This window comes from Pecten maximus, chromosome 16 (assembly GCF_902652985.1).
Source record: "Pecten maximus chromosome 16, xPecMax1.1, whole genome shotgun sequence".
In the NCBI taxonomy this organism is placed as follows: domain Eukaryota; kingdom Metazoa; phylum Mollusca; class Bivalvia; order Pectinida; family Pectinidae; genus Pecten; species Pecten maximus.
The window spans coordinates 27,781,442-27,790,267 of record NC_047030.1 but is presented as its reverse complement, the minus strand read 5'-3'; positions in this window follow the sequence as shown (position 1 = coordinate 27,790,267).

The window sequence follows — 8,826 nt, the reverse complement described above, 5'->3', positions numbered from 1 at the left end:
TGTTGCCACTGCTACCTGATGTTGTCAATGATACCTGATGTTGTCACTGCTTCTCGATATTGTCACTGCTACCCATTGTGCATAAATGTGGTCATGCTTTGTTGGACGAAATAAACCAACTTCGGAGATAAACAAAAACATCAACTACATAGCACGTTCTGTAATTACAATGTTATATTTTGCGCTAATAAAACCTCCTTTTTGGTTATTTGTTAAAATCCCTCTGAACACCACTTAAGACGTTTTTTAATATACGACAATAGGCCTTTTGCGAACTTATTATCGAGCGAATGAATCATTTACCCAGCCAAAACGTTATTGTTCGTAGTTTATCTAATGAATTAATATGATTGTTTAAAGTTCTTTGTTTGTGATCGTTTGTAATTTGCCTTATAGCTTCATTGAAGTCTAATTCATCAGGACCTCGTTGGAAATACACTATATGTCTTGGAGCATTAGTGAGCTGTCCTTTGCAAGATGCTTTGAATATTTTGCCTTTGTTCTTACTAAAACGATATACATTTTGTTTTATCGTCTATAGAATATCCATCTCTATGGGATAACCGTCATGAGTGGGATCAGAACTCTAAGATGTACATGTCATAAGGAACACAAAATAATCGGGACAAACGTCACGAGCCAACGCCTGTAGGTAGAACCGCACTCCAAACACACCACGCGGAACACTGTTAACTAAGTTATACTGACAAATGTTTTGTTCATGCTTTATTATATCCTACTACAATACAACATATTTATTGTATTTTTGCCAGTGAAATAAAATTTTATTTTCACTGCAGCGATGAGGAGTGAAAATATAACATTTTGCATTGCAAATATAAGATTTTGCATTGAAAATATAAGTTTCGCAGTGAAAATATAAGATTTTCGTTTTTGACCAATCAGAGCAAACCTTTGTATTCACCTCATTGAAACTTGCCGATTTTTCCAATCGAAGCGAATATTGATAATTTGGTTATTTTGCTGTATTTCTAAAATATTCAGACTAGTTTTTGACAAAATATTAACTTGAAGTTAGCTATTCATGCACAGATTTTAAAACAGTCCTCAAAGTGACTCGCCTATCAAACTTTCCAGCATTTGACCCTGACAATGAGAAAACAAACATCGGCAATCACTGGAAAAATTATTCCAAGCGGATATAAAACTCTTTTTCTCGCCATGAACTGTCGATAGTAGAAAGAGAGTTTTATTGCTACAATATGTCGAAGAAGATGCTTACGATTTTTTTAGGTGAATTAAGCCGACACGAAGCCGCAAGAAGGGAACAAATCATACAGCGAAGGGTGTGTTGGAACATTTGTTCAAACCTAGGGAAATCGAATAGGTTGCTGAGGAAGATCAGATCCCGCTCCAGTCCTGTTAAAGACAAGGGCACATGTTTCAAGTGTGGTAAATAATGACCCTATAAACACAAATGCCATGCTATGTGGAGCAGATGTAACCACTGTAGGAAGGAAAACCACTTTGAAAATTGTACTTTTCAAAACAGAAAAGAAAGAAAAGTGAACTATGAGTCTGAATAGCAGGAGATTGATAGCGATGAATACTTTTATGTTATAAAAAAAAAAGACCAAGGCCAAAAAAGGAAGATATCTAATCAACATCATCGATCAAGCCACACGTATAAACGAATGTGGTCACCAATTGTAAAACATGACGAAAGGTCAAGGTTGCTGACATATCAAGGAGGTACCCGCATTGACAACAGACAACTACCAGGTATAGACTACACTGTTGTCATTTAGTCGAAGGTGATTATGGATTGATTGATCAGAATTCCATCTGCATCTGAGCTCAAGCTGGTCAAAAAACATCAACAAGTTTACATATCCTTGTGGAAGACATCCAAACCTATCCAACGGTGTAGGGAAGCTAAAATAACAAGACTGTAAAGCCCCACATTGACACATCAGTGAATCCTGTAGCATTGAGACACCGACGAACATCATTTCATCTAAGAAATAAGGTCGTGAGAGACAGCAAGCGTCTGACTGATGAAAATATCATTGAAAAGGAAGAAGGTACTCCGACACCATGGATTTCACCAATTGTCACCTCAACATGTTTGTAATGTGAAGCACGTGATTGAATGTTTCACCGATAACTATTTTCAGAATGCGGAGTTACCGTGTGTCATGCGATATCGCGTCAGATCACGTGAAGGCGCTCGTTACAAACATGTACGTGCATTGTTTAGAAACTTGGAGTTGGACCAAACAATGGATGGACTTATCCGCTTATGTATGTCTGTACGGTCAGGGTCTTTTTCAGAATGGCAGGAGCTCTGACGTTAGTCGATCCATATCAGATTGATAAAAGGACAAAAAACATCAGAAACTTGATTAGTTGATCTAATGTCATTCAATACTGGGGCGATGTTGTTCATCCTAACTCCACAAGTGGTCAATGGTGGCACCTACAATGTAGGATTCGGCATGTTGAAGTGTCCTGCTACTGGAAGGTCATGGCATTTCGGATCGATTGAACAACGGTGGTTGTTTTGGTCTCCCCACATACTGCATGTTGCACTTGGCACAAGTAATTAGGTATTTTACACAGGCCGATGTGCAGATCATTCATACCGAGTGGGTAACCGGTTTGGAGCCGGCTGATCCAATGTCGTTCCTTATTGAAGCGTAGCTGATCTCCTGCAGTGGTCAATGGGGACATACAATTATATGACTCGGCATGCTGGGATGTCTTGCTACTGTCCTGGCGTTTCTGCTTGATGGAACAGCGGTGATTATTGATCATCATATTTAATGGTGTTTGGTCTCTCCCAAATATTGCATGTTTAAAAAGTATAGCGTCTAAAATTAAAATGGATATAGTAGTTGGACAGGAGATTGATGAGGGTGACATGTTAGTGATAGGGTAATAGATAGGAGATTGAGGAGAGTGACGGGTCTATGTGTTATACTTTAAGTGAAGGGTTTGCCTATGTGAGGTTATATTTTGAGTTAAGTATTTGTCTATGTGAGGTTATACTTTGAGTTCAGTGTTTGTCTATGTGAGGTTATACTTTGAGTTAAGTGTTTGTCTATGTGAGGTTATACTTTGAGTTAAGTGTTTGTCTATGTGAGGTTATACTTTGATTAAGTGTTTGTCTATGTGAGGTTATACTTTGATTAAGTGTTTGTCTATGTTAGGTTATACTTTGAGTTAAGGGTTTGTCTATGTTAGGTTATAATTTGATTAAGTGTTTGTCTATGTTAGGTTATACTTTGATTAAGTGTTTGTCCATGTTAGGTTATACTTTGATTAAGTGTTTGTCTATGTGATGTTATACTTTAAGTTAAGTGTTTGTCTATGTTAGGTTATACTTTGAGTTCAGTGGTTGTCTATGTGAGGCTATAATTTGAGTAAAATGTTTGGCTAAGTGAGGTTATACTTTGAGTTCAGTGTTTGTCTATGGCAGGTTATAATTTGAGTTAAGTGTTTGTCTATGTGAGGCTATACTTTGAGATTAGTGTTTGTCTATGTGAGGCTATACTTTGAGTTCAGTGTTTGTCTATATGAGGTTATACTTTGAGTTAAGTGTTTGTCTATGTTAGGTTATACTTTGATTAAGTGTTTGTCTATGTGAGGTTATACTTTGAGTTAAGGGTTTGTCTATGTGAGGTTATACTTTGAGCTCAGTGGTTGTCTATGTGAGGTTATACTTTGAGTTCAGTGGTTGTCTATGTGAGGTTGTACTTTGAGTTCAGTGTTTGTCTATGGCAGGTTATAATTTGAGTTAAGTGTTTGTCTATGTTAGGTTATACTTTGATTAAGTGTTTGTCTATGTTAGGTTATACTTTGATTAAGTATTTGTCTAAGTGAGGTTATACTTTGAGTTCAGTGTTTGTCTATGGCAGGTTATACTTTGAGCTCAGTGGTTGTCTATGTGAGGTTATTATTTGAGTTAAGTGTTTGTCTATGTGAGGTTATACTTTGAGTTCAGTGGTTGTCTATGGCAGGTTATAATTTGAGTTAAGGGTTTGTCTATGTTAGGTCATAATTTGAGTTAAGGGTTTGTCTATGGCATGTTATAATTTGAGTTAAGGGTTTGTTTATGTAAGGTTATAATTTGAGTTAAGGGTTTGTCTATGTGAGGTCATACTTTGACTGAAGTGTTTGTCTATGTTAGGTTATACTTTGAGTTAAGGGTTTGTCTATGTTAGGTTATACTTTGAGTTAAGGGTTTGTCTATGTGAGGCTATACTTTGAGTTAAGTGTTTGTCTATGTGAGGCTATACTTTGAGTTCAGTGTTTGTCTATGTGAGGCTATACTTTGAGTTCAGTGGTTGTCTATGTGAGGTTATACTTTGAGTTAAGTGTTTGTCTATGTTAGGTTATACTTTGATTAAGTGTTTGTCTATGTGAGGTTATACTTTGAGTTAAGGGTTTGTCTATTTGAGGCTATACTTTGAGTTCAGTGGTTGTCTGTGTAAGGTTATACTTTGAGTTCAGTGGTTGTCTATGTGAGGTTATACTTTGAGTTAAGTGTTTGTCTATGTGAGGTTATACTTTGAGTTCAGTGTTTGTCTATGGCAGGTTATATTTGAGTTAAGTGTTTGTCTAAGTGAGGTTATACTTTGAGTTCAGTGTTTGTCTATGGCAGGTTATATTTTGAGTTTACGTGTTTGTCTATGTGAGGCTATACTTTGAGTTAAGTGTTTGTCTATGTGAGGTTATACTTTGAGTTCAGTGGTTGTCTATGTGAGGTTATACTTTAAGTTAAGTGTTTGTCTATGTGAGGCTATACTTTGATTAAGTGTTTGTCTATGTGAGGTTATACTTTGAGTTAAGGGTTTGTCTATGTGAGGTTATACTTGAGCTCGTGGTTGTCTATGTGAGGTTGTACTTTGAGTTCAGTGTTTGTCTATGGCAGGTTATAATTTGAGTTAAGTGTTTGTCTATGTTAGGTTATACTTTGATTAAGTGTTTGTCTATGTTAGGTTATACTTTGATTAAGTATTTGTCTAAGTGAGGTTATACTTTGAGTTCAGTGTTTGTCTATGGCAGGTTATACTTTGAGCTCAGTGGTTGTCTATGTGAGGTTATTATTTGAGTTAAGTGTTTGTCTATGTGAGGTTATACTTTGAGTTCAGTGGTTGTCTATTGCAGGTTATAATTTGAGTTGAGGGTTTGTCTATGTTAGGTCATATTTTGAGTTAAGGAATTGTCTATGGCATGTTATAATTTGAGTTAAGGGTTTGTTTATGTAAGGTTATAATTTGAGTTAAGGGTTTGTCTATGTGAGGTCATACTTTGACTGAAGTGTTTGTCTATGTTAGGTTATACTTTGAGTTAAGGGTTTGTCTATGTGAGGCTATACTTTGAGTTAAGTGTTTGTCTATGTGAGGCTATACTTTGAGTTCAGTGGTTGTCTATGTGAGGTTATACTTTGAGTTAAGTGTTTGTCTATGTTAGGTTATACTTTGATTAAGTGTTTGTCTATGTGAGGTTATACTTTGAGTTAAGGGTTTGTCTATTTGAGGCTATACTTTGAGTTCAGTGGTTGTCTGTGTGAGGTTATACTTTGAGTTCAGTGGTTGTCTATGTGAGGTTATACTTTGAGCTCAGTGGTTGTCTATGTGAGGTTATACTTTGAGCTCAGTGGTTGTCTATGTGAGGTTATACTTTGAGTTAAGTGTTTGTCTATGTGAGGTTATACTTTGATTAAGTGTTTGTCTATGTGAGGTTATACTTTGAGTTAAGTGGTTGTCTATGTGAGGTTATACTTTGAGTTCAGTGGTTGTCTATGTGAGGTTATACTTTGAGTTAAGTGTTTGTCTATGTGAGGCTATACTTTGAGTTCAGTGTTTGTCTATGGCAGGTTATATTTTGAGTTAAGTGTTTGTCTAAGTGAGGTTATACTTTGAGTTCAGTGTTTGTCTATGGCAGGTTATATTTGAGTTACGTGTTTGTCTATGTGAGGCTATACTTTGAGTTAAGTGTTTGTCTATGTGAGGTTATACTTTGAGTTCAGTGGTTTGTCTATGTGAGGTTATACTTTAAGTTAAGTGTTTGTCTATGTTAGGTTATACTTTGAGTTCAGTGGTTTGTCTATGTGAGGTTATACTTTGAGTTCAGTGGTTGTCTATGTGAGGTTATACTTTGAGTTCAGTGTTTGTCTATGTTAGGTTATACTTTGAGTTCAGTGGTTGTCTATGTGAGGCTATAATTTGAGTTAAGTGTTTGTCTATGTGAGGTTATACTTTGAGTTCAGTGTTTGTCTATGGCAGGTTATACTTTGAGTTAAGTGTTTGTCTATGTGAGGCTTATACTTTGAGTTCAGTGTTTGTCTATGGCAGGTTATACTTTGATTAAGTGTTTGTCTATGTGAGGTTATACTTTGAGTTAAGGGTTTGTCTATGTGAGGTTATACTTTGAGCTCAGTGGTTGTCTATGTGAGGTTATACTTTGAGTTCAGTGGTTGTCTATGTGAGGTTATACTTTGAGTTAAGTATTTGTCTAAGTGAGGTTATACTTTGAGTTCAGTGTTTGTCTATGGCAGGTTATACTTTGAGCTCAGTGGTTGTCTATGTGAGGTTATTATTTGAGTTAAGTGTTTGTCTATGTGAGGTTATACTTTGAGTTCAGTGGTTGTCTATGGCAGGTTATAATTTGAGTTAAGGGTTTGTCTATGTTAGGTCATAATTTGAGTTAAGGGTTTGTCTATGGCATGTTATAATTTGAGTTAAGGGTTTGTTTATGTAAGGTTATAATTTGAGTTAAGGGTTTGTCTATGTGAGGTCATACTTTGACTGAAGTGTTTGTCTATGTGAGGCTATACTTTGAGATTAGTGTTTGTCTATGTGAGGCTATACTTTGAGTTCAGTGTTTGTCTATATGAGGTTATACTTTGAGTTAAGTGTTTGTCTATGTTAGGTTATACTTTGATTAAGTGTTTGTCTATGTGAGGTTATACTTTGAGTTAAGGGTTTGTCTATGTGAGGTTATACTTTGAGCTCAGTGGTTGTCTATGTGAGGTTATACTTTGAGTTCAGTGGTTGTCTATGTGAGGTTGTACTTTGAGTTCAGTGTTTGTCTATGGCAGGTTATAATTTGAGTTAAGTGTTTGTCTATGTTAGGTTATACTTTGATTAAGTGTTTGTCTATGTTAGGTTATACTTTGATTAAGTATTTGTCTAAGTGAGGTTATACTTTGAGTTCAGTGTTTGTCTATGGCAGGTTATACTTTGAGCTCAGTGGTTGTCTATGTGAGGTTATTATTTGAGTTAAGTGTTTGTCTATGTGAGGTTATACTTTGAGTTCAGTGGTTGTCTATTGCAGGTTATAATTTGAGTTAAGGGTTTGTCTATGTTAGGTCATATTTTGAGTTAAGGAATTGTCTATGGCATGTTATAATTTGAGTTAAGGGTTTGTTTATGTAAGGTTATAATTTGAGTTAAGGGTTTGTCTATGTGAGGTCATACTTTGACTGAAGTGTTTGTCTATGTTAGGTTATACTTTGAGTTAAGGGTTTGTCTATGTGAGGCTATACTTTGAGTTAAGTGTTTGTCTATGTGAGGCTATACTTTGAGTTCAGTGTTTGTCTATGTGAGGCTATACTTTGAGTTCAGTGGTTGTCTATGTGAGGTTATACTTTGAGTTAAGTGTTTGTCTATGTTAGGTTATACTTTGATTAAGTGTTTGTCTATGTGAGGTTATACTTTGAGTTAAGGGTTTGTCTATTTGAGGCTATACTTTGAGTTCAGTGGTTGTCTGTGTGAGGTTATACTTTGAGTTCAGTGGTTGTCTATGTGAGGTTATACTTTGAGCTCAGTGGTTGTCTATGTGAGGTTATACTTTGAGCTCAGTGGTTGTCTATGTGAGGTTATACTTTGAGTTTAGTGTTTGTCTATGTGAGGCTATACTTTGATTAAGTGTTTGTCTATGTGAGGTTATATTTTGAGTTAAGTGTTTGTCTATGTGAGGTTATACTTTGAGTTCAGTGTTTGTCTATGGCAGGTTATATTTTGAGTTAAGTGTTTGTCTATGTGAGGCTATACTTTGATTAAGTGTTTGTCTATGTGAGGTTATATTTTGAGTTAAGTGTTTGTCTATGTGAGGTTATACTTTGAGTTCAGTGTTTGTCTATGGCAGGTTATATTTTGAGTTAAGTGTTTGTCTAAGTGAGGTTATACTTTGAGTTCAGTGTTTGTCTATGGCAGGTTATATTTTGAGTTACGTGTTTGTCTATGTGAGGCTATACTTTGAGTTAAGTGTTTGTCTATGTGAGGCTATACTTTGAGTTAAGTGGTTGTCTATGTGAGGTTATACTTTGAGTTCAGTGTTTGTCTATGGTAGGTTATACTTTGAGTTACAGTGGTTTGTCTATGTGAGGCTATACTTTGAGTTAAGTGTTTGTCTATGTGAGGTTATACTTTGAGTTCAGTGGTTGTCTATGTGAGGTTATACTTTAAGTTAAGTGTTTGTCTATGTGAGGCTATACTTTGAGTTAGTGTTTGTCTATGTGAGGCTATACTTTGAGTTAAGTGTTTGTCTATGTGAGGTTATACTTTGAGCTCAGTGGTTGTCTATGTGAGGTTATACTTTGAGCTTCAGTGGTTGTCTATGTGAAGGTTATACTTTGAGTTAAGTGATTTGTCTAATGTGAGGTTATACTTTGAGTTCAGTGTTTGTCTATGTGCAGGTTATACTTTGAGCTCAGTGGTTGTCTATGTGAGGTTATTACTTTGAGTTCAGTGGTTGTCTATGTGAGGTTATACTTTGAGTTCAGTGGTTGTCTATGTGAGGTTATACTTTGAGTTCAGTGGTTGTCTATGGCAGGTTATTATTTGAGTTAAGGGT